Source organism: Nelusetta ayraudi, unplaced genomic scaffold (assembly GCF_046127955.1).
Source record: "Nelusetta ayraudi isolate G7.1 ecotype Tasmania unplaced genomic scaffold, CSIRO-AGI_Nayr_v1 ptg000135l, whole genome shotgun sequence".
NCBI lineage: Eukaryota > Metazoa > Chordata > Actinopteri > Tetraodontiformes > Monacanthidae > Nelusetta > Nelusetta ayraudi.
The window spans coordinates 9,360,819-9,384,199 of NW_027466185.1; the positions used below are offsets into that span (position 1 = coordinate 9,360,819).

General features: G+C 42.8%; 1 pseudogene; it reads left to right on the plus strand.

Moving 5' to 3' along the window:
- Positions 1-313: 313 nt before the first annotated feature.
- LOC142905103 (uncharacterized) lies at positions 314-14,112 on the plus strand (annotated as a pseudogene).
- The last annotated feature ends 9,269 nt before the right edge of the window (positions 14,113-23,381 follow it).

Genomic DNA, 23,381 nt, shown 5'->3' on the forward strand with positions numbered 1-23,381 from the left:
GAATTACAATGTTAATTTAAAAAAAAATCTTTTTTGTTTTATGTGCAAATAATCTGCACAGCTGGTGTGGTATTTAATAATGAAGGAACAAACATGGGGGTTCTTGTTTGAAACACTGATGTCTTATTCAAATGAATATTTGCTTCCATTCAAACTGAAAATCTTATACTGACAGCCGTGTGAGTTTTTCCTTTCCCAATTCTGACTTGGTGCCGTCATCGTTGCCGCCTTCAAAAAGCCACTTCCTACTTTGCAAGTTTGCTCCATCCTTAAATTCATCACTCTCACATTGCCAGAGATAGCATACGTGGATATGATACAAAACACAGGGGCGTCGCCGGTGCCTGGACGAGTGAAAGTGATGGAGTTGGAGCTGGATGAAGGTGAAGATTTCATCCCGCCATCTGGGCGGCTCTTGTAAATCCTCCCCAGGTCACTCGGCTCCACAGCGAGCTAAAGCTCCAGCTCCGTCTCCCCCCCCCCCGCCCCCCACCTTCTCCACCAAGTGTCCTCAAGCTGGCCAGCCTTCATCTGTAACTCACACAGCAGTCCACCACATGCCCACTTTTGTTTTTCCACAAAATCGGCCGGTGTATTAGTTCCCCACACCCGTGTATTCCCTCTCAATCAGCGCTGTGCTGACCATCTGGAGGCGTCACTGTTATTAATTGGCAGTTTGCCGCTGGCTGCAGGAACATGACTCAGTTTAGTTCCATTGCACTCTGCTGGACTGTTTTTTTTGGGTTTTTTTTTTTATCAGCCTCTAGCCCTTCAAGTAAGTGAATCATGGGAGCTTTGGTCTTGGCAGCTTTAGGTTTGATGTTTTTACACTGCAACTCGCCTTCTTGTAGCCACCATGTCACTGTGAAATTTATTCAAAAGATGATTTTGACATCCACATTTTTGGCAAAACCAAGTGTTTTTTTAATCATGCTTTTTTTGTACACACTGAAGTGGCATCTTAGGAACTCGAATACTGTGATTTTTGAATCCTCTACCAGCAATAAACCTGTGACACTGTCTTTGCCGATACTATGTTCTTGATATAATTCTAGTCGCTAACTCAAGCTTCATTATTTTCACTGAAGGCTTCACAATTGTTTTTCCTCTTCATGTATTTATATTCTCCCTGTAGTGGAAATATTTTTTTTTTAAACCAAGTAGAGAAAACAGTGTTTCAAGGTTTATTCAACATAAAAAAAAACACAATGAGAAATGCCAGTTGTTTAAAAATGAATAGGGAACTGTTGGGAAGCTGAAAGAGGTGGTAAACAAATCCGCTGCTCCATTGTAACGTCTATTAGTTGAGACTGGGCATGTATAATTCACAAGAGGAAAATACAAACCCCTGTACCCTTGACATTACTGCCAAAAAGCCTTCCATTGTACATGTGGGATTCCCAACTGGTTGTTGGTGGCAGGAAGATAACAACAACAAACATAACCGTCCACATCATAAAACCCTTGCCTTTTTCCCCCCAAAAAAGACTGATTTTCATGTAATATTGCAATGAAAAAATAAAACTAACTAAAATTGGAAAATTGGATGAAGTTCTACGTTCCCGTTAAAGCTCTTCCAACCAACCATGCGAGGGCGAGATTGTGCAACAGTCGGTAAGGTAATTTTTTTCAGTTCGCAGGCTTCTGTCCAAAAACGCTTCTCTTTATCCACAATGCACCAGATCCTCCCCAAACAGTCAACACTTCTCTCCGCTCAGGTTATTTCCCATCGGCCCTTTAAACCGCAGCTGTTGAAGAAATAAAAAAAGAACAATCAGTGCGGCTCACCAATGAACGGTTAGAAGCGTAACAAAGCTCCCCTTTCCCGAGTAAAAGCAAAATTAATGAAGAGGAAAAAGAAAAGGTCGCTGTCGGCAGATAAGCATCTTGCCGACAGCGAGCAACAGATCTGATGTTTTCAAGTCGACACTTTCAGCAGACATCAAATGAGGCTTTCGCGCTGACGCCCTTCCCTGACCCGTGAAATGATTTCATATTTTTTCAAAGTGGTTAAAATTTTGAATTTCACATGCAGAGTAAATGGGCTCAAGAGAGGACATTCTTGTTGTTTTCAAGTCACGATATCCATGTTCATGTCACAACACTGGAAAAAAAGTAGTCAAACATTGCTTTAATTAAATTCTTCACATGTCTGTGTTTTGTAGATGTTTTGAGCCTCAAAACGATGGTGTTGAGAAGAAAACAAAACAAACAAACAAACAAAAACACAGCAACTTTATCCTCTTCCCTCCAATCTGCCTCTGGAATCCACAGTCAAAACCTTACCATGCGGCACCACATTATTAATGGAGTTGAGCAGCATTATGTAACTACAAAGAGAAACCTATTGGCAATTCTAATTAACAAACAGACGCACTAACCTGTTCTTGCAGATTAGTGGGAGAACGTGAAGGAGACAAAGGTCACTGCAACTGGCATGCAAAACCAACCAACCGTCTCACCGCATTTAATCACACTGGTGCAAAACCTGCCAGGTTTGTTGTTGTCGCTGGTAATTTCTCACTCCGGCAGCAATTTCATTTTCCATCTAATGTTTATTCTGTAACATTATGTCTTTTCTCTGTTCTTATTCTCTTGGAGGCTGCTTTAATTAGCTTAGTGAGTAAACTGGCTTTCCTTTGCAAATCTCTTTTTATTTTCTTCATTATGGGATTCTTGGCGAGAGCCAATGGAAAATTAAAGAAGTTAAAACAAATCCTCTTCAGGCACTAGACAGTGAATGTATACATATTATATAATTTTTTTTTTTTTTTTTTTGTCCTTTCATGTCCTCATATTTCGATTTTATTTTGTGTTTGGCGCATTGTTTTTGGAGCAGTCATGTGACCATTTTTCCCATTAATCGTTCTAAAAATGCATCCAGCATGTTAGAGTAACAAGCTCAAAGTTGTGCTGCAAAGTTTGGATCTTTAACTTGGAAGAAAGTGTAAACTAAAAAAAAAAAAAAGAAAAAGAAAAAGGTTTTTTGGCTCAAGTCATGACAACTTTCTGGTACTTTGGTGTCCTCAAGCTTTTAATCTCAGTTTTCTTTTAGTCATTTTTTGTCGGATGGTACTGCAACTCATAGAAATAGCTCACCCAGTGCACGAGTGCAAATCCGGCTCTTTTCAAGTGTAATATCAAATAAACTGACATAAATAAAGAGAGATTAGAAAAGCTTTCGCTTCCACTGAAGCCACCAGGGAACTAAATATTTATGGCTTGAGTACAGTAATTGTTGTGTGGGGGCAACAACTCCTGCTACTTTATCTTGGTTGACTTGATCTCCTTTTTTTCTCCATCAAAGGCGGGAGAATGTTGGGTCTCTGCCCATGTGAAGTCCCTCAGTCTAAAGCACCCAATTATTGCAGAGACTGTCAAACACATTCGTAACGTGCATACGCTGTGATGTTGAAAGGAAACAAATGTGGTGTAGAAAAACAAAGACATCCGACAGATCTGTTTTCCTGGGACTCCCCTCATATGTTTGCAATTATCAGGATCACCAAGACCGAGGAGGAGAACATACACTGTGATATCGCTTTCTTGTTGATGTTGGTTTCTGCACCGCTCAAGCAAGAGATGAGGTGGAATTACAGACAAATCAAATGTGTTTGTTTTTGAAGTAATAACCTGCAGAAGAAATGTCCAAGGGGCAGTTTGGATCAACGCTGGAATTTATGCAGCACAAGTTGTTCTTAAGATGAGGGAGAGAGAGATAGAGAAAGAATATGCTGTGCCATCATTGCAAGAGATTATGGGTGAAAAAGTATATATATTTTTTTTATCATCAAAATGCATAAAAAAAAGAAACAGCTAGATCACGATGGTAGTTTAAAAGTCAAAACTTTAACACTTTAAGCTTGAACTTCAGCTGTATGGCTTAAGTTCCCACTCTAAAGTTTCACTTATCCGTTTTTACCGTCCAATAGAAATTGTTTTCATTCAGTCCAGCCCAAATGCAGAGACCAACTCTGGATTGAATTGCTTTTAGTTTAGTGCAAAACATAAAGTCACTCCTTTCAGTTGCCCTTGAAAAGCAGCAGAGGTGAAGGAAGAACAAAAAAAAATAGTTTTCATTTTTGAGCCGTCGCTATCGTTACAGTCGGGGGTCGTTTTATCAGCACATGAAGCTGGTGACGCCTCAAGCACCAACAGGAAAAACCAAAACTGTAACAAATAGGTTTGCTGATTTACCAACATTGCAGTAGCAGCATCTCTATCAATACCGCTATCAGAATCAGCTCCAAAAAACAAAAAGAAAACAACAATAACAGGATGTGATTGGGCCGCATCATATAAAATCATTCAAACAGCCTTTCAAATTAAACCTCCCCTCTTTAAGCTTAGATGAATGTGTGGGACAAGGTATTTAGTTTAAAATGTTGCATCTGGTGTGTTGCTGCATAGGAATTGAACAATGAACAACCAACGCAGCATCACGGTGATCACAAGTCAGACCAGGCCGGCCCCCCCTGCAGGCCGGCCCAGTCTTCAAGGTTACTGCCAAGCCATTTGTTGCACATTAGATAATTGACTCTTAGATGAGGGATAACCGTGATTTATGGCCAAAGAGGATACATATTCCGCCATAACTCAGCTGTGATTTATGGCTCGATAGAGCCCAAGTGATGGCCATTTTATCCGATTGTACGTCATGCAAAGTAGTTGATCAAGTCCGCACAATCAGTCACACGCCTCCTGCCGGATGAGAGACAGGAGCTTCTCTCCCGCTGGATTTCAAGCTCTTCAAGGCAACTTATGAGGTGCACAGCCTGGGTAAACTGTGACCAGCTAAATCACATCTTGGTCCCCAACGTGCTCTTGATTTATGACGTCTTTGATGGATAAACCTGAGGGGCCTCGGGAGTAGCGTTTGTCAAACACAGGAGGGCAACGTTTCAAAAACGTTTGACCTTTTTTCCGGGCGCTGATTTTATTTTCAGCCTGCCGTAGCAGCTCATTGGCATTTTCAAATGTTCAAATGTTCATTTGTCATCACGGAGACAGACGCCTTCCCAACATTAACGCCACCTCCTCTTGAGCAGCCAATTCCTTTTCCCAACGTACCCTGCTAAACATTGAGCTTCTCCTTCTGCCACCGAGAAAACTCAATATTTAATTTGGACAAAAGTAACTGATGAGGAGAACACCTCAACTCTCTGTTGACCTTTTAAGCTGAGGCTCCTTTAAACTACCAAACCCAGATGTGAGTGTGTGTGTGCAGCTGTTGTGTTTTGTCCATTGTCAATTATTAATTCCCCATGCCTTATTCATCATCCGCTCCCCCACTCATACTGGACAGCTGTCCTCCTTTTAGGAGGGAGCTGGAATCTCTGGGAGCTTCAGATGCCAGGGTACCCATGAAAAACAACCCACATTCTGTCCCTTTACATCCAGAGCTGGGCATCTGGCAAACAATTTACGCTGTCTAGCTTCAACTTTAATCCAAGCTCCAGTCTTCACATCCATCACTGATTCAATTTCTCTCCAATTATTTGCCATATTTTTTTTTTTTCACATTGCCTTTGGCGTTTTTCTGCTGCCTCAGTCCATGCACTGCATTCTTCACTGAATTTTCAGCCCCCTGTCTTGCTTATGCATATTGCAGGCATGACATTGTGGCGCAGTGGTTAGCGCTGCCGCCTCACAGCAAGAAGGTTGTGGGTTTGATTCCGGGGTCCGGACCTGGGACCTTTCTGTGTGGAGTTTGCATGTTCTCTCTGTGTCTGCGTGGGTTCTCTCCGGGTTCTCCAGTTTCCTCCCACAGTCCAAAAACATGCATGTGAGGCCAATTGAACACTCTAAATTGTCCGTACGTGTGCATGTGAGTGTGAATGGTTGTCTGTTTCTATGTGGCCCTGCAATGAACTGGCAACTTGTCCAGGGTGCCACCCTGCCTTTGCCTAAGACTGCTGGGATAGGCTCCAGTAGACCCCTGTGACCCTGAGCTCAGGAATAAGCGGGTATGGAAGATGGATGAATGAAAGGATGAATGAATGACATTGTAATTGATTCCGAATGTTCTACAACATGTAATTTGATTTGTCCAGTGAAATTACAAGTTTTTCACTTTCTTGTTTTCCTATTTTTTCCATCGCTACCAAACGGTCCTGCTTTTATAAAGACACCTGATACCAGCAGGGCACAGCATCAACACCTGAACGCACTAAACTATTTCTACTCATTTGACAATTATCTTAAAGCTCTTATAAAACTCTGTCTTTCTTGTATCAAAGTACTGGGATACATCTTTTAGGTGATTTATTTATAAAGCAGAAATACTGTAGGTGGGAAGCAAAGTAGGGCCTGAGTGATTAGAGGAGTCACAGCAGGGAGTTTTCTGCGCTTACTTAGTATTTCCTTGTCCTCTGTTAGATGTAAGGGAAGTATGAGGGAAATAGACTGAATGCATTAATGCAAGTTTTACAAATGTTGAGGAAAAACTTACCAAACCGACTCCCAGCTTCCCACCCTGTAATTTGACCACGTAGTTGCCTGAAACCCCCATCAGCGAGTCATGTTTGACTGCGGCTAACAATGCACATCAGTAAGTTACACACAGCATTGGTTTGAACTGATGCTCTGTCTTGCTTGTATTTGTCCACCAACAAAGAGCAAAACTGAATAAACGCAAGCAGCAAACAAGCCCACACTCTTGACACGATATGTGGCAGTGAAAAAAAAGAAGAAAAAAAAATGCATTCAACTATAAACAAGGTAACATGCAGAGCCTCATTAATAAACCACCCGTCAGTCCATTTCATGCTCAACCTTTCTGGAACATGAAGGGCAACACAGAGGAGAAAAACAACAACCAAATGATCACACTTTCAAAAATATTTTAAAAGTTCAGGATTTTGAAGATCACAAAGGCAAGAGCTGTTGTGACTCATCCAACTGGTCTGTTTGCATTAAAAAGCAGAAGTTAAAAAAGTTGAAAGTTATTCAGAAAGCATTCGCAAGATGTTTAAAGGGTAAGAACTTACATAATTTAGTGATTAAAGATAATTTATTGAAACAGCTATGATAATAGCAAAGGATGGACCAAAACAATCAATATCTGTAACAGTTATTGATAAGCTGCAATAAACAGCTGACAGTCATTTGAACAAAATCACAGAACAGAACCTTCATCAAGTCTTTTCAGAATATATGAACCATTTCATTTTCAAAAGCATTTTTTTAACAGATAACTATTTCAGGAATTAGTCTTTAAATCAACAGAGATAAAACAACAATTCGAAAATTATCATTTTCCAGTTTCTGTAGCCTTTACACACTGACTGAAGGTTCTTCTTCAAAGAAAAAGAAAAATACGTCAGACCAGTTTGAAGTCAGTCTCTTTTTGTGCTTGAAATACTTAAACAAAGACAAAAAACTACAAAGTTCAGAGCATTTGAAAATTCTGTTCCTGAAGTATAGTGATGAAGTTTTTTTTTATTTTTATGTTCAACTTTCAGCATAAACTTTAGTCAAGATTTCTTATTGTTTGAAATCTTGAAATAAGTTTCTTTCTACCGTAGGAAATAAATCAGCAGCAGATGACAGCCTCCATGCTGACAAAGTGGACACTGTGAAAGTAGGAGGCAACACTCTGCTCAGTTACTTCCTAGTTACTCCTTTTGTCCACCTTTAAGATGTCATGGATTTTTGAAATCTTTCACTGGTGTTTTAATAAATAATTGTCCCAAGCGCACCACAACACCATTGTATTTTGTTCTTTTTGAAAATTATTTTTCCTATTCCTATTTCCTTCAGTGGTGGACAGAATCATCAACCTCCATCCTCTGCTATCACACCAGCTACCTAATTGTCCTCTTTCACTACATCCATACATCTCCTCTTAGTTCTTCCTCCAGACCTCCTGCCTGCCAGTTTCAGTTTCTCCAAAACATCTAACAGACTCCATCCCTATGATGTCCTCATTCCTGATCCCGTCAATCCTGGTCAAAAAGAAGCTCAACATTTTAACCTCTGCTGCCCCAGGCTCTGCTTCTTGTCTTATCCTCAGTGCCACTGCCTCGAAATCAGACAATGTCAGTCTGTTTTCAATATTTTTTTTTCATTCCTGCTGATTTTCTCATATGGCACCACACACTATTCTCCAACCATCCTTGCACAGGTCTCTTTAACTCTTTTAAAGAGACCCTGGCCCTCCGTTACCCAGGACCGTTGACCACAAGTACCTGAAATCCTCCACCTTGCCATTGCATCTAACCTTCATTCCTCTCCTTTGCAGGGCCTCCATACCTCCACCTCCTTTGATTTCCGTCCACTAGATCACAGTGTCATCTGCAAATGTTAATCACTTTTTAAAATCTACTTCACTCATAGTTTCATTTGCTTGTTGTTTGATGCCACATGCACACTCTGCCACATGCACACTTGTCTGAGGATGATGTAGAGAGAGACTCCTGCACCATGTGGCATCAGCTATTGACTCCACTTTTAACCATGAAATGAAAGCCCAACGGGAGGCAGCACATCATCGCAGGCCGGGCTGATTGTGATCTGCCTCTGCCGCCTTTGTCTTGCATTTTCCGTTTTCCTGTCAGGCTCAGAGACGGCTCAGAGTCTCAACTCATCACATGCTTTGCCTCCCGCAGACACGCAAGTCGTACCAACAAGTCTCTATGCAACCTTTTAACTTTCCCTCTCAGTGACTGTGACAGATAGTATGCGCTCTTATCTCGTTCTGTTCAAAGCAAAAAAAGTTTAGAAAAAATAAAACCTGGCACAAGGAAATCTGCTAACACCCCTCTCGACTCGTCGTAGCACTAACCATCTGATGTGCAGCTGGGTCTTTGGCACTGAAGGCCGTCAGACCCTCTTGCCCAGTTGTGTTGTGTCACAGGACGTCCGCCTCTTTCAGCTTCGGCTGTTTCCTGAAGCGTTTGGGAAGTGCTGGACACAGGGGAGAGAGACAGCCAGCCCAGCTGACAGAAAAGAAGCATGCAAACTGGGTGTAGCTTTCCTCTGCCGCTTGCTCATCACATTTCTACACACACAAACACACTTGTCATGCCTGTTTTGTTTTTTGTGTTGTTTTTTGGATGTGACTACTTACCACAAGAGAAAAAAGAAATGTGTTCGAGACGAGACTGCAGGAAGCCTGAGTGATGGTGCCTGGGAATCTGATTAAAAAAAATAATAATAAACTGGTTCGGCTGTTTTACATTGTGGCCTTTTAAAACAAAGTCACTGAACTAGGTATCTGCACAGAGGAATTACAGTAAAGCAAAACAATAGAAAAAACTAATTTCATACAGAATTTAAAGCACAATTCAAACCAAAAGGAGACCAATCTATTTAGGACTTCACCATTGTCAAATTACAAGCTAACTGACACAAATAACTCTTTAAAATCCACTCAGTAGCTAATTTTGACCAACCTGAAGTTAACAAAATCTATGCACATAAACCATCCGCCAGTAATTACGCAAAAGTAATTAATACTGTGATCTGGTACTTTAAAAATTAATTTGCAGAGTGCGACAAACAGCTGGTCTACTGGCACGGGACCAACAAAGGATAGCACAGCAGCTGATCATCGCTGTTTGACCAGTGTGCAATAATCCAGCAGTTCAGCCTCTTGCCGGCTGTCGAACACTTGGCACGATCCATCCTTTGATGCTGAAAGTGTGAATTAATATCAGATATGGTCAGCTGAGGGGTTTATATAAAGCAATTCTATCAGAATATTTAGGACCATGTAAAAACAGCCACTGCCTGATCTTAAGTACCAATATTAAGTACAATTCACTTGATCAGTCACTTGCTTGGTTGCAAACTGAGATAGGGTCTGTCATTTTCTTTTTATTATTAAAAGGCAGTGATGTCACAAATGGTAGTGTTACCTCTCCCAGGTTAACGGCAAACTTCCAATTGCATCTTTTTTTGTCCAAACATTCTAAACAAGTGGAATGTCCAAAAAAGCAACAAGTTAAAGCGGGTAGTTAAAACCAGGTGTTCTTGGGGGAAGCTGCAAACAGAGGGCTAATGGCGTTGCTGTTTTCTAGAGGAATTTATGGAGGTTTTATGGATCGTTAATTCTATTGGGATGTTCCACTGGAGGCTGGAATGGAAAAAAAAAAAAAAAGCATATGCGATGCTACATTCAAAGCAGCCAAGCCTGGGTCCTCTGCAGCAGCACTGGGCTGTGGCTCGACCCGTGTGTGTGTGTTGTCTGAGTGCACTTCGCTTCACATCCAAATCTGGGTTCCAGTGGGGTTGGAGTTTGACATACTCAGCCGAGACAGAGCCAGCGTGCCTCCGGGCCCAGCTTGTCCATTTGAAAAGTTATCCGTTGGACTGCACTACCTCCATACTGCATGGTCATCGCTTTCACTCGGACTTCCGTGAGATACGAGGGGAGGCTTGACAATCTGAATCTCTCGGTGCTCATCCGGTGCCACTGCTGATTGTCCGGACAATCTGTCTCACCCCGTGAAATGAAAAAAGAACATGGAAAAAAAAAAAGCTTTAATAAAACTTGACTGCTCAAGTTTGTTTTTGTCTTTTTGATTTTGTTTTAGCTTGAAATGTGTTCCGATTATTGAAAACCATGACCTCCATGTAGCTTGTTCACAGTTTTAGGCGCTAGTTGGAGCATTGTCATGTCAAGTGAATTATTTCATATCTGCTGCCCACTGCGAATGCCCTCACTTGGCCCTGCCTGAGCATATTGGTTTTTCATTTTTTATTACCCACAGTTTAAAACTCTTTGCAAAAACTTTGTGAGAAAGAGATAAAAAATAAATATATTTTCTGGACTGGTCTCCGCCTCACCAAAGGCAGCTGGTTAAACTGACGCATACTGGGGCAGCTACAAATCTCTGCAAAGCCCGTCGTGAAAATTTGATAACTTTCTACTTTGCATTATTCCTACAAGTGTAGACTGCGCCGTTTTAAAGTTCAGTTTTTCAGGAAGGCAAATGACTCGAAGGGAGATGAAAGTGAATGTAGGCAGCTGCTGCATCATGGATGATTTCTCCTTATTTAGGGTCACAGAGAAATACACGAGTGGGCAGAAACTGACACAATGAGAAGAGACTCAGCGATAAGATTCAGATCACACGGTATCTCTACCGCAGCCACCTGACCTGTCTCATAGCCGTGGGCTGCACAGCTTAGTCAAGTCTTGGCATCTATTTGTTGTGAAGGAGTCAATAAAAAAGCAGAAAGCAGAAAAAAAATACACCTTTATTGTCATTGCACAAGCATAATGAAATTGAAATAAATTAACAATTGCATGAATAGTATGATCTAAATACAATATAATATAAATCATCTAATTATATATTCTCTAGTGTACTGCAGACAAGGACAAGCTTTTTTCTTGGATGGGTTTGTTGGTGCTGATGTAGTAGCTCCAGAGGGTTGCTGAAACACTTAGAACGGAGGTCTGACCAAAATGAAAGCTTTTTTTTTTTTAAGATGATACATCAAGGTCAATAGTTATATCCTCAAAAAGTATTAGCCTTAAGTAAAAGCAAATGGAAATCAATTTTCCTGATGCCCAAAATTGACAAAGGACTTTGGAGTGTATTAAAGGTCCAATCTTGAGCAGCAATCTTGTTATCAAAGTTTTCTAACAAATAATGCAATAATGTCTCTAGTCTGTCAATGAACTCCACAGGAATGAGAAAAGCACAAAATGTGCTGCTTCTGCCCACTCAACTCTACCGAACCGGTGCGCGAAAACACAACTGGTTCATTTTTGTATAACCTGGGGCACGAGCACCTTGGTCAAGGACTTCTTGGTAGTCCACTTGTTTCCTCCATAACGTGACTTTCTTTTAATGAGAGCTAAAACAGAGACCATAAAGGAACAAAAAACTCACCCACCACCGAGAGGGACATTAGAAAAGCAAAAACACATCCTCCAACCAGACAGTATGACTACAAAACAAAAAAACAACACTGAAATCTTGCTTGGTTGATAAATATAACAGATATGACTTGTAGATAATATATTCTACGTTGTTATTTAGGTTAATTAAATTAACTTAAATACCATAATGCACCTTCATCATATCTTGTTGTAGTCTTAAGTGCACGCCGGTGTTTTCATGGCTATATAGCAGGAAAAGATCCTTGGCTGACTGACTGCCTCCTTTAATATGAATAGATAACTTTCTGAAACGATGAAGATATTCGCCCACTCTGGACATCAACCATTTATATTGCCAAGAATACCAAGTTGATGCAGACACAACTGTAGATTTCATCTTAATTAATTTGGAATTCAGACTGAGAGTCACCACTGGATCAGGTACATCAGATTGGCATCGGCTTGAGAAAGGCATTATAACTGGCTGCACTATCTCAGTCATCCTTTTCGCCCTCGCCATGAACATGATCGTCAAGTCAGCTGAGGTAGAATGTAGGGGCCCCTTGACAACATCAGGAGTATGCCAGCCCCCAATAAGAGCCTTCATGGATGACCTGACTGTCACCACTACATCCGTACCAGGCAGCAGGTGGATTCTCCAAGGCCTAGAGAAACTCACCGCCTGGGCAAGGATGAGTTTTAAGCCAGCAAAATCAAGGTCTCTAGTGCTGAAGAGAGGGAGAGTAGTGGACAGGTTCCGCTTCTCACTGGCCGGAGCCACCATCCCTTCCATCACAGAGAAGCCAGTTAAGAGCCTCGGGAAGTACTTTGACTGTAGCCTCAAAGACTCTGCCTCCATCCAGAGAACCAGCAATGAACTTGAGGACTGGCTTAGCCGGGTTGATAAAAGTGGTCTGCCAGGGAGGTTCAAGGCCTGGACTTACCAGCATTCTATCCTGCCCCGGATCCTGTGGCCCCTGCTAGTGTACACAGTACCTATATCAACAGTCGAGGGCATGGAGAGAAAGATCAGCAGCTACCTGCGAAGATGGCTCGGTCTACCACGCAGCCTAAGCAGCTCTGCTCTGTATGGCACCAGCAACATCCTGCAGCTCCCAATCAGTGGCCTCACTGAAGAGTTCATGGTGTCCAGAACACGGGAAGCATTGCAGTACAGAGAATCCAGAAATCCAAAGGTGGCATCAGCTGGTATCCAGGTGTGAACAGGCAGGAAATGGAGTGCAGGCAAAGCCCTGGTCGTGGCTGAGTCTCGACTGAGGCAGAAAGAACTGGTGGGGTCCATTGCGACAGGGCGTGCAGGCATTGGCTACTTCCCGTCGACCAGGGTTGATAAGGCCCAAGGCAAGGAGCGCCAACATCTGATCCAGGAGGAAGTGCGGGCAGGCGTGGAGGAAGGACGAGCCAGCTGGATGGTGGGAATGGGGCAACAAGGAGCATGGACTAAATGGGAGAATGTTCTGCAACGGAAAATCACCTGGTCCAACATCTGGAAAGCAGACTTCCATCGCACCAGGTTTTTAGTCCAGGCTGTTTATGATGTCCTTCCAAGCCCAGCAAACCTCCACGTCTGGGGCAAAATGGAGACACCATCTTGTCCCCGCTGTTCAGGACGGGGCTCCCTGGAACACCTACTCAGCAGCTGCCCAAAAGCCCTTGGAGACGGGCGCTATCGCTGGCGCCACGACCAGGTGCTTCGGGCAGTTGCTGACAGCATCGCCTCCGCCATCAAAACCAGCAAAGGCCAACACAGACCACAAGCCATAACATTCCACAGAGCTGGAGAGAAGCCCAACAGACCACCACAGACAAAGTCTGGCCTCCTCACCTCCGCTAACGACTGGCAACTGGAAGTGGACCAGCTGAAGTTCCCTCCCAGGATAACATCAACCAGGCTTCGCCCAGATATGATCATTGTCTCCGATATCACCAAGCAGCTGATCATTCTGGAGCTCACTGTGCCATGGGAAGAACGCATGGATGAGGCCAATGAGAGGAAGCGTGCCAAGTACCAGGAGCTGGTGGAAGAGCGCAGGAGGAAAGGCTGGAAAACAATCTGTGAGCCTCTGGAGGTGGGCTGCCGGGGTTTCGCAGGGCGTTCACTCTGCAGAGTGTTCACACGGCTAGGACTCGTCGGGGAGGCGAAGCGGAAGGCAACCAGATCCACAACTGAAGCCGCAGAGAAAGCCACAAGATGGCTTTGGATAAAGAGGGCAGAAACGTGGGCAAGTGCTGCTGGGACGCAGGCCGGGGATTGATCATCCCGGCCGGGTCGCCTGGGCTGAGGGGGTCTGATGTTGAAAGACCCGAAACCCCCGATGATCCCGGGATACAACATCACTGATGATGTGTCCCAGCGCATCTGCAAGATGTATCTTTCACCTGTAAAAATAAAAAAATCTATATACGTATACATATATTTCAAGTCATTAAAAGTTTGTCATTGTAAGTTGTATGTGTCTTGTGTTTTTGTTTTTACAGAGTTTGGTTGCAGTAAATCACATCAAGTCAGATTTTCCTCTTAACTGTCAGATGTAGAATGGGGGAAAAATGTCTCAGATGGAGAGAAATATTTAATCTCTTATGTATAATTGATGTCCCTCTCACTTTTTGCCTTGCAAAAACTCCTGAGTTTCACAGTAGGAGGCCCTTGATTCAAATACTAGGCGGTCCAAATATTTTCAAGACTAGTCACAAACTCTTATTATCAATGTCAGGCAGGTTGTTTTTTTTGCCCCACAGTCACAGCTTTTCAACTTACAGAATTAAAGGTATTTTATTAACATTCAATTGGAAAATAAGTTATGGAAAATATAGAAATGAAAAAGAAAATGCTACAAGATAAATTCTTATTTGTGTATTTTGGCATTCTATTACTGTTCTTCTGTATGTTAAGTGAAAAAATGAATTAAAAAGTCATAGAGCTTAGCAAAGACTATGCCGCCACTTCCTCCACTGTGCTTCCCTCCTGCTCCTCATTCTTCTTTTTCGCCACTCCAAGCCTATGCTCCAGCTCTCCGCAGCGGCAGGGCTTCCTGTTTGATGAGACTTGTTTATCACACTGTGTCTCCCGGTAAACAAAATCAAACATTTATGAGCGTTTTTATGCAAGGCATCAGACGGACCCCTGGCTGCGGTTGGACTAGGGGGGATAATTTGCCATCGTTCTTATCCAGACTGAGCTCCTCTCTCCCGCTCTGTGTGCTGGGCTCAAAATGGTGGCAGCTTGTTAGTTTAGCGCACCGTCAGAGGAGCCAACTGGTCACTATGGCTGACAGACGGACAGTCTGTCTTTTTCCAAAAAAAACATAGAACTTAGTCAATGGTCACATCAGGCTCTAGGATAATGGTTTTGGGGGGTAATGTTGAAGAAATTACAGAATGTAAGGAGGGTTATTGTTTAAGGAGTGGGAATATGGAACGACAACGCCACCTCAAATTGTTTTTGAGGAATCAAAAAGTGGAAGGCACACAGGTTTTGTTTACAAATGAGCTGAGACGTGGTTCACAAAAAGACAAGAAGGCTTTATTATAGGTTAAAGAAAGTGCACCTGTCACACTGTAGTGAGGTTGCGTCTTGTCTTGGTGTCTTCTCGTCATTTCCTGTTTTATTTTGACATCGTTACTAACCTTCCTCTCGTTTCAGATCACTTGCCCTTCCTCATGTGCCACCTGTGCGTCTGAACCAATTACCCATTGTCTCCACCTGTACCTCATCACCTCATGTGTTTAAATCGTCTGTGTCTCCCTTGTCTTGTGCCAGAGTGTCTTGTGTCGTCACGTCTAGCTCCCTGCCACAGCCCAAGAAAAACGCACAGTAAGCCGGTTCATTCTCAAAGACGAGTGATTTTTTTGTTCTTGATAATTTTTTGTTCTTAATCAAAGTTTAGTTATTTGTTTCTGAGATTCTGTTATTTAGCCCCTCTGAGAGAGTGATTTTTCGTTTCTACTTTATTAGCCCTTTTGTATTCCTCCCAGTGAGCGCTTTTGGTTTTGATCTGTTTTAGTCTAGGTTTATCCTTTAGTTATATGTAGCTTGCCCCGTTTTCCTCCTATGGAGTGATTTTTAGTTTATCCCTTGTTTTTCCCCATCCTCGGCCCTTTATCCCCTGAGCAACTTATATCTTGCCCTTTTTGTTTCATAGATTAGGTACTCTTGGAGTTTCACAGCCTGGTTATTTTGATCACTTGGTCTAGAGGTGTATCGCGTGTCGGGTACAATAAAAATCTTTGCCTCTCACTACCCTCTGTGTCTGAGTCCTGCCTCGAGTCCCAGCCTGACAGCACCTAAAAAGGAAAATCCCAGACAATTACGGATTAGAATTAACTAAACCCAAAAAGAAAACAAGGAAATGTATAAGTAAACTACCAATACAAAGAAACAGGAGAGGAAGCGCAGTTAAAAAAAACAACAAACAACAAAAACAACTTACTAACAAGGGGGGAAAATTAAGGAAAAAGGAACAAATATCAAAACAAATGGGCAAATCCAATTCTCAAACTCAAAAAGGGGAAAGGATCTTCAAAATAAAAGGGGCCAACGATTCAAACAAGGGGAAGAGACTGGTCAAAACAAAAGCAGGGAGGGCTGACAACACCACACTCACATGATGATGTTCAGGGCTGAGGCCATCTACATCTAGCAGGAGCAGGTTGGATGGGGACGGAAACCCAGGAGAGTCACCCCACTCACGTGCACAAACAAACCGTGACGCTCGCATCCCAGTGGACAGTCAGACTTGGGTGGTGACGACACAGCAAACTAAAACAAAAAGGGACATTCATATGGAAGGTGGGAGGGGCATGTTTCTTTAAAGCTATATGTTTAAAAACTGATGTATAAATAAAGTTTGATTTGATTTACTGTACTTCAGATGTTAACAACTACCCTCTTTTCTTTCCAAATGGTGAATATTGTTGCACATGCAGGAAGTATTATGTTTCCATCAGTCAACCTTAAATTACTCATCTATACATGCAGTTGCCATGTTGAGTTGCAGTAAGATTGCGTTTTGGAAACTGTTTTTTTTTTTCTTTCTTTTTTTCCAGTGCCGGCTCACCGCTAGTGATTCATTTAAGCAAATTGGTTTTCTACTTCAGAGGAGGTGAGCAACTGCAGCAATGGATTATGCTGCAGCAGATTACTGGGATATTGGAACCCAAGGTGTAAGCGCACATATAACAGGGTTTATGTAATCACTGACTGGAAGTCAACGCCAAGCGGGGGTGAAATTTGTTCACCCAAGAAGCATTTTTGAGGCATGAAAGAGGAGCGGGCACTGTAGCCGTCTCCTTCGAATAAGCAAAATACATGGGGATAATTTTAAAAAGTGAATGGTTGCACAAGGGCAAGATAACTTCCTGCCTAGTCGTAACCAACGTTGCTGAATGTGAAATAATACAGAGGTGTTTCAGAAATTTGCATGTGACAAATAATACAGTCAGGGAAGAACTATTCCTTTGAGCCACTGCAAATTTTTTTTTGCTTGACTGGGCCAGCATGAAACAAAACAATCTATGAACCATTAAAATTAAGATTGACAAGCCACGTTCACTCACTGTCCACTTTATTAGATACCTCTCGCCTGTACCAGGAACCTATGCGAGCTTGACTGGTCTGTGAACAGTGATGCAGTTTACAGGAAGGGACAGAGCAGGCTCTTCTTCTTGAGGAGGCCCAGGTCCTTCAATGTCTCTGGGGAGATGCTGCACATGTTCTACCAGTCGGTGGTGGCGAGTACCATCTTTTGTTGCCGACTGCTGAGGAGGCAGTGTGACAGAGAGGGACACCAGGAGGCTTGATAAGCGGATCCAGAAAGCCAGCTCAGTGCTGTGAAGGTGCTTGGACTCACTGAGGGTGGTGGAGAGGCGGATGTGGGCCAAGCCCGCTGACATCTTGGACAATCCCAACCACCCCCTCCACCACACCCTGATGGAGCAGAGAAGGAGTCACAGCAGGTGGCTAGCTGTGCTGCACTCGAGGACTGAGCGCCACAGGTGGTCCTTGGTCCCTTCGGCTATCAGACTGTTAAACAGTTCAGGGGTGGACAGGGGCCGCTGACCTGGGCTATGGTGCTTGTCCCTTACCTTTTCCCCTCACTCCCACTGTCCCCCCCTCCCCTGTCCTTCTTGCAGTTTTCCTTTTCCTGTGGCCAACGACTGACTCTTTTTAGCCCTTTTTTATTCATGTCTTAGTACGGACTATTATGTATAAACATTATGCACTTTACACATCATCTGGCTCACACTGTTACCAGCTTTTTATTGATTGAATGGCTGCTGTTGTTTTTTTTATGGTGGTATGTATTATCAGTCTTTTTATGGTGTTTGTATTGTGTGTACTTTTGAGCTATGGGGTACATAGAATTTCCCTGAGGGGATGAATAAAGTATCTACCTACCTACCTACCTACCTAATAAAGTGCCTGACAAATGTGCTGTGAGTTCAGAGATGCTATTCTGCTCTGAAACCAGTGGTAATTTTACTTCCTGTTGCAGCTCTATGTTGTCCATAGTTGACCTCTGACCCCAATCAACGACAAGGCGTTTTCCTCCACATAACTGTCGCTAAATGGATATTTTCTCTTTTTGGGGACCCTTCTGAGTAAGAGAGGCGGGGTGTCCAAACTTTTTTCAATGGGGGCCAGAACAGATAATCTCTAATCTAAAAATCCCAGTAGTTTGTGAAGCACTCAGAGGCGCAGGCCCATCTGGCACCAACAACCATGTTTACTTTCTTCCCCATTCTGATGCTGACTTTGACCTTCAGCAAGTCATCTGCAGCATGTCTGTATGACTAAATGCATTGGGTTGCTGCCATGTTATTGGCTGATTAGCTAATAAGCAATTGAACATTTTACCCAATAAAGTGGCCGGTATAATTTAGCGGTACTCCGCTCTGAAACTGATGCAACCGACCCCAGCAAAAGTGGTTGAGGACATTTCCAGCGACTTTTTCTGCCACAGCTCCTCTGAGTCGACGCAGCTCCAGACCATCAGCACCTCCCCCTCCTCTGTTGGGCCTGGCCTGATCCAGAGCCATCAATTCCATTAAGGACTGGCCTGATGTGGAAACTAAAGCTCCCTCTCCTTTAGAGCAGGTCCCTGTGCCCGATAAGACTTGGCAAGGAAACAGATTGAGCTGTAATTCGCGATATGTGGCTGTCTCATGGCTACCTCGTTAGATAACTCCAGACAGTTTCACTTTGTGACTTAATTACATGCCATGGTAGGTCTGAGACGCAAAGTCATACTTGTACAGTGACTTTGGCTAGACTGGAATTTGGAAAAAAAAAAATCTGAAAGCATCACATCATCGATTTTATCCAATATCTCCTCTCTGATTCTAATAGCTTCATTCCAGTTGCCTGATAACAGAATTTGACTTATTTTCCTGCAGAGTCACCCTGAACCAAGACTGGGCTCTAATTAGTAAATGTTTCTGTGCAGAGGATGAAAATGATCAGTGCATTGGAGCCCTGCCACCACACTCTTGTACCTTTTTTTCCCCCCCCAAATGTGTGTAACTTAATATGTGTAAGGGACTACAAGGTGTTAGATTTCTGATGTACATATCTTCATAAAAAAAAGAATATGACCAATGAATAAGGCCTAATTTCAGTGTGATGATGGCAAATTTAGTCCCTTTGCCTTCTAAATGCTTGAATTTCACTAAAACGCTCTCTGTCCAGAGTATTGTTCAGTGCTGAAATTCAGGTAAACAGACCAATGAGGGGTCTTCTGCACTACGCTACCGAAACATACCACTGTCTTTCGAACACGCCCTTTCGGGCAACAAACACGAAGCCAAACGCCACCTTACATGCCAGTCACATGATGCTGTTGCATGATGCAATCGCATGACACCAACTGTCGTCAGTCACAGTGATGTTAGAAATGTGTGCGCAAACAGGAGGCATAAAAATAGGAACCGCGCACATGTATCTGGAGCAATCAGTCTGTACTGAGCCAATACATGTGTAATAAAACACCATGTGTTGTGCACTGCACAAGGCACAAAATCAAATCAAAATGTCAATACATGACACCCAATGCAGGCTATGAGGACAGAATACATACGGCAAGCACACAGATGGGCAAAAGTCCATGTGAAATCTAAAAAGGCATCTCAACATGGTCCCTGATATGAATGCAGACAAAATTCACACACAATACCCAGTATGTGCAAGAATATCACGCAAACAAATAGACATAAATACACATAATACAAGAGAGATTCAGAAAAATACACTCTAAATTTTTCATCCTGTTACATGGCCAAAAGACACTCTTTTCCTCTTTTCGCTGCTATTTTTGTCTGGTATGATAATTCTGTTTGTGGGGAGCACACAGGGAACTGAAAAAAAGGAAAGAAACAAAAGACACGAGACGCTGCGTCGGTGAGATACAACGCTCAAAAAGTTGTGCGGTCTGCTGGCGTCTAGATGCGGAGACAGCGAATGCATAAAACAAACAAACTTGGCGCCGGATGTAGAACGCCGCGTTCCCAGAGAGAATCTACAGAGGCAGATTTGTTATTCCGCCTGTCCGCGCAAGTCGTCTGAGCTCGGGTGCAGATTAGTTGGTCGGACTGACACAACGTGCTGCTGCAGGATTTCTTTAGAGGAAAAATGTCACCAAAGTCCCCTGCTGGCTAATATAACTTTATTATGTTGGGAAGGGATTTTTTTTCTCATTCCAATCACCACTAATATACTGTATACACACAAATAATTTTTGCAAACGCAAAATATGTTAAGAGAACGTTTTTTTTTTTTATGTTTTTTTCAAACTATAGCTACACAACAGCAGTAAATCAATGATTTTTTTTCCAAATATTTTCCCAGCTATTGGAGGTGAACCAGTAATAATATGTATAAAATGCATGAATATCCTCTAGGAACAAGTAGCCTGCTCAGTGACACACATCTGAATCAGTCTTCCTAATAAAGTGCTGTCCGTTATTATGATAATCTGATATTGGACACGTCTGATATCATTCGTATCGATACGTCGGTATTGATGAGCACAAGACCGACGGCAGTAAAAGTAATTTGCCTTTGGATGTGAGTGGACAGCTGATAAACAGAGTCAGAGTCTTCTGACTGATGTCCCTCTGCAGAATCATCTTCCATTCAGAGTATCAGCTGTGACATACTTTCATTTCCCTCATCCCATCCTCTTTTTTTTTGCAGATGGTGATTAAATCTTTAATTGTCAAGGGGAGGCGGGACTGCCAAGAAGGGAGAGGGGGGTAGAAACTGGCAAACAGATTTTTAATTATGGCCCCTTCTAAATTAAGACGCCCAGATTCAGCCCTCATATCTCCGGCAAATCACTCCATCTCTCCCTCCCCTGCTCTGCCCCGTGGCTCTGATTGTATTACTCATTCAGAAAGATCATCAGTCATTCGCCGTCACCGTTTCAGCACGGCCACACATCCTAACAGCCCGTGAATCAGAGGAGAAGCGGGGCAGGGAGATAAAGAGGGAAGGAAATTGGTCCTGGGCAAGAAAGAGCCAAAAAAAAGGCATATTTTAGGATTCCTTTGCTGCCGCTGCCCACTCCGAAAACACAATTTGCAAAGGAAGTGGCTAAACAGAAAAGCCAGATTTCATTAACAAGTAGCTCATGTCCGTCAGCGTGCAGGAAGATGTTATCATAATTCCAATTAAATATTGAGCGAATCAGTTATTCCAGTGGATCGGGGTGTTTGATTTTCATCTCTGGATGGCGTTTTGTGCCTGTTTAATGATGCGCAGCATCTAAATTTGGCTTGAAATGCAACATAGCATTTGATTCAATGGTGGATGTTGTTTATACAAGAAAAAAACCAGTCATCTCTACAACAGCCGTGTCTCTTTGAGCGCGATATAATTGCTGGATATCGCATCGCTTTTGGCACAAAAAGTGCCTGGGCAATGAGCATTCACAGAAATCGATAACAGACAATGTGCGTGCGTCCACACACACGCACACACAGATAACTGGGGCATCATAACAGGGAGCAGCGATGGCAGTGACACTGTTTAAGCATGTGATAGTGGCCATGTGCAGAGAAGAAGTGACACTGCAAGTCTGGAAATAACATTTTTTTTCATCATTTCAGGCATCTGTGATATGTCAGTACCGTCTTGTTGACATCACAAACGTGCGTGTTTTAGCACACACTGTGAAAAATGGAACAATCACCCAGATTCTCTAGAGTTTACTGAGAAAGATAATAATATCAAAACAAATATCAAGTGAATTTAGCAATTATATATATATATATATTAATAAGCCCTGCGATGAACTAGCGATTTGTCCAGGGTGTCACCCTGCCTTCACCCTAAGACAGCTGGGAGAGGCTCCAGCAGACCCCCGTGACCCTGAATAGGAATAAGCGGGTATAGAAGATGAATGAATGATATATTAATAAATATAACACAGAACAACATGTCGAGGTTTGGTATTTTTCTTCATATTGCTGTGCATAATGTAGATGTTTTACTCAATGTCAAAACAAGTCAGAAGATCACAACAATATCTTTATATATAAAAGAACTCGTAAGTAAAATATCATAATTCCTTCTAGGATGATAGTCTGAACCAACACTACCATGTTCCAGCCCAGACATGATATTGGGCAGTGCTGAAGTGCTGTCATGTTATTTAAAAAACAGGCAAAGTAAGGGCAGCCCGGCCCACGAGTTTGGGTCGTCACCGCGGTCATTAAGTCGACCGTAATGGGCCATGAGAGAGGCTGCTCTGCTCTGGCGCCAGGCTGCCCGACCTGCAGATCACACCGGCATTACCGGCAGACGGATCGCACCATTATGCCCTTGATGGAGGGGAACTCTGAATGTGTCCAGAGCGGACCAAGACTGGCTGCAGTGGTGCCTCACAACTGACACACACACACAGTACAGCTGAAAAAAAACACACTTTTAAATCACTCACAAAGCTGCGTATTGGTACTCATGAGTACACAAGCTCAATGGTAAAGACATTGACTAATGGATAACAATTTCATTAATATTTATTCTATATTAATCGCACCCATTGATCCACATGCCTGACGACGAGGGGTTCAGATGACAGCAAAGCCATATCTGGACAGGTCAGAAATCAGTTTCCCATTGTGGGCATTTGAAATGACCAATATTAAAGCCATTTCACTTCTTCATAGATGTTTTCAATTGGAAACTCACACAAGCCACTGCTATTATTGTACAAGGACTTCAGGCTCAGCTGCGAATCACCAATCTGCTAACTGGAACCTCTTACAGTTTGTGTCTTTCCCGTAAAGACAGACCATCAAAACTTGCTATAAAAGGGATCAGTTAACCAGACCATAAACTCTAGCCTCCAATAAAAGCACAATAGAATGGTGACAACGTGGCTTGGCCAATGTCCTAAGAGAAAATGTTGCCGACACATCCGGACATGACCTCACAGTTCACCTCCGTCAACAAAAACCCAAGATATTTGTACGATTGTACAACAGCAGTTTGACACGTAGTATTGCCTCCAGCTACGTCATGTCA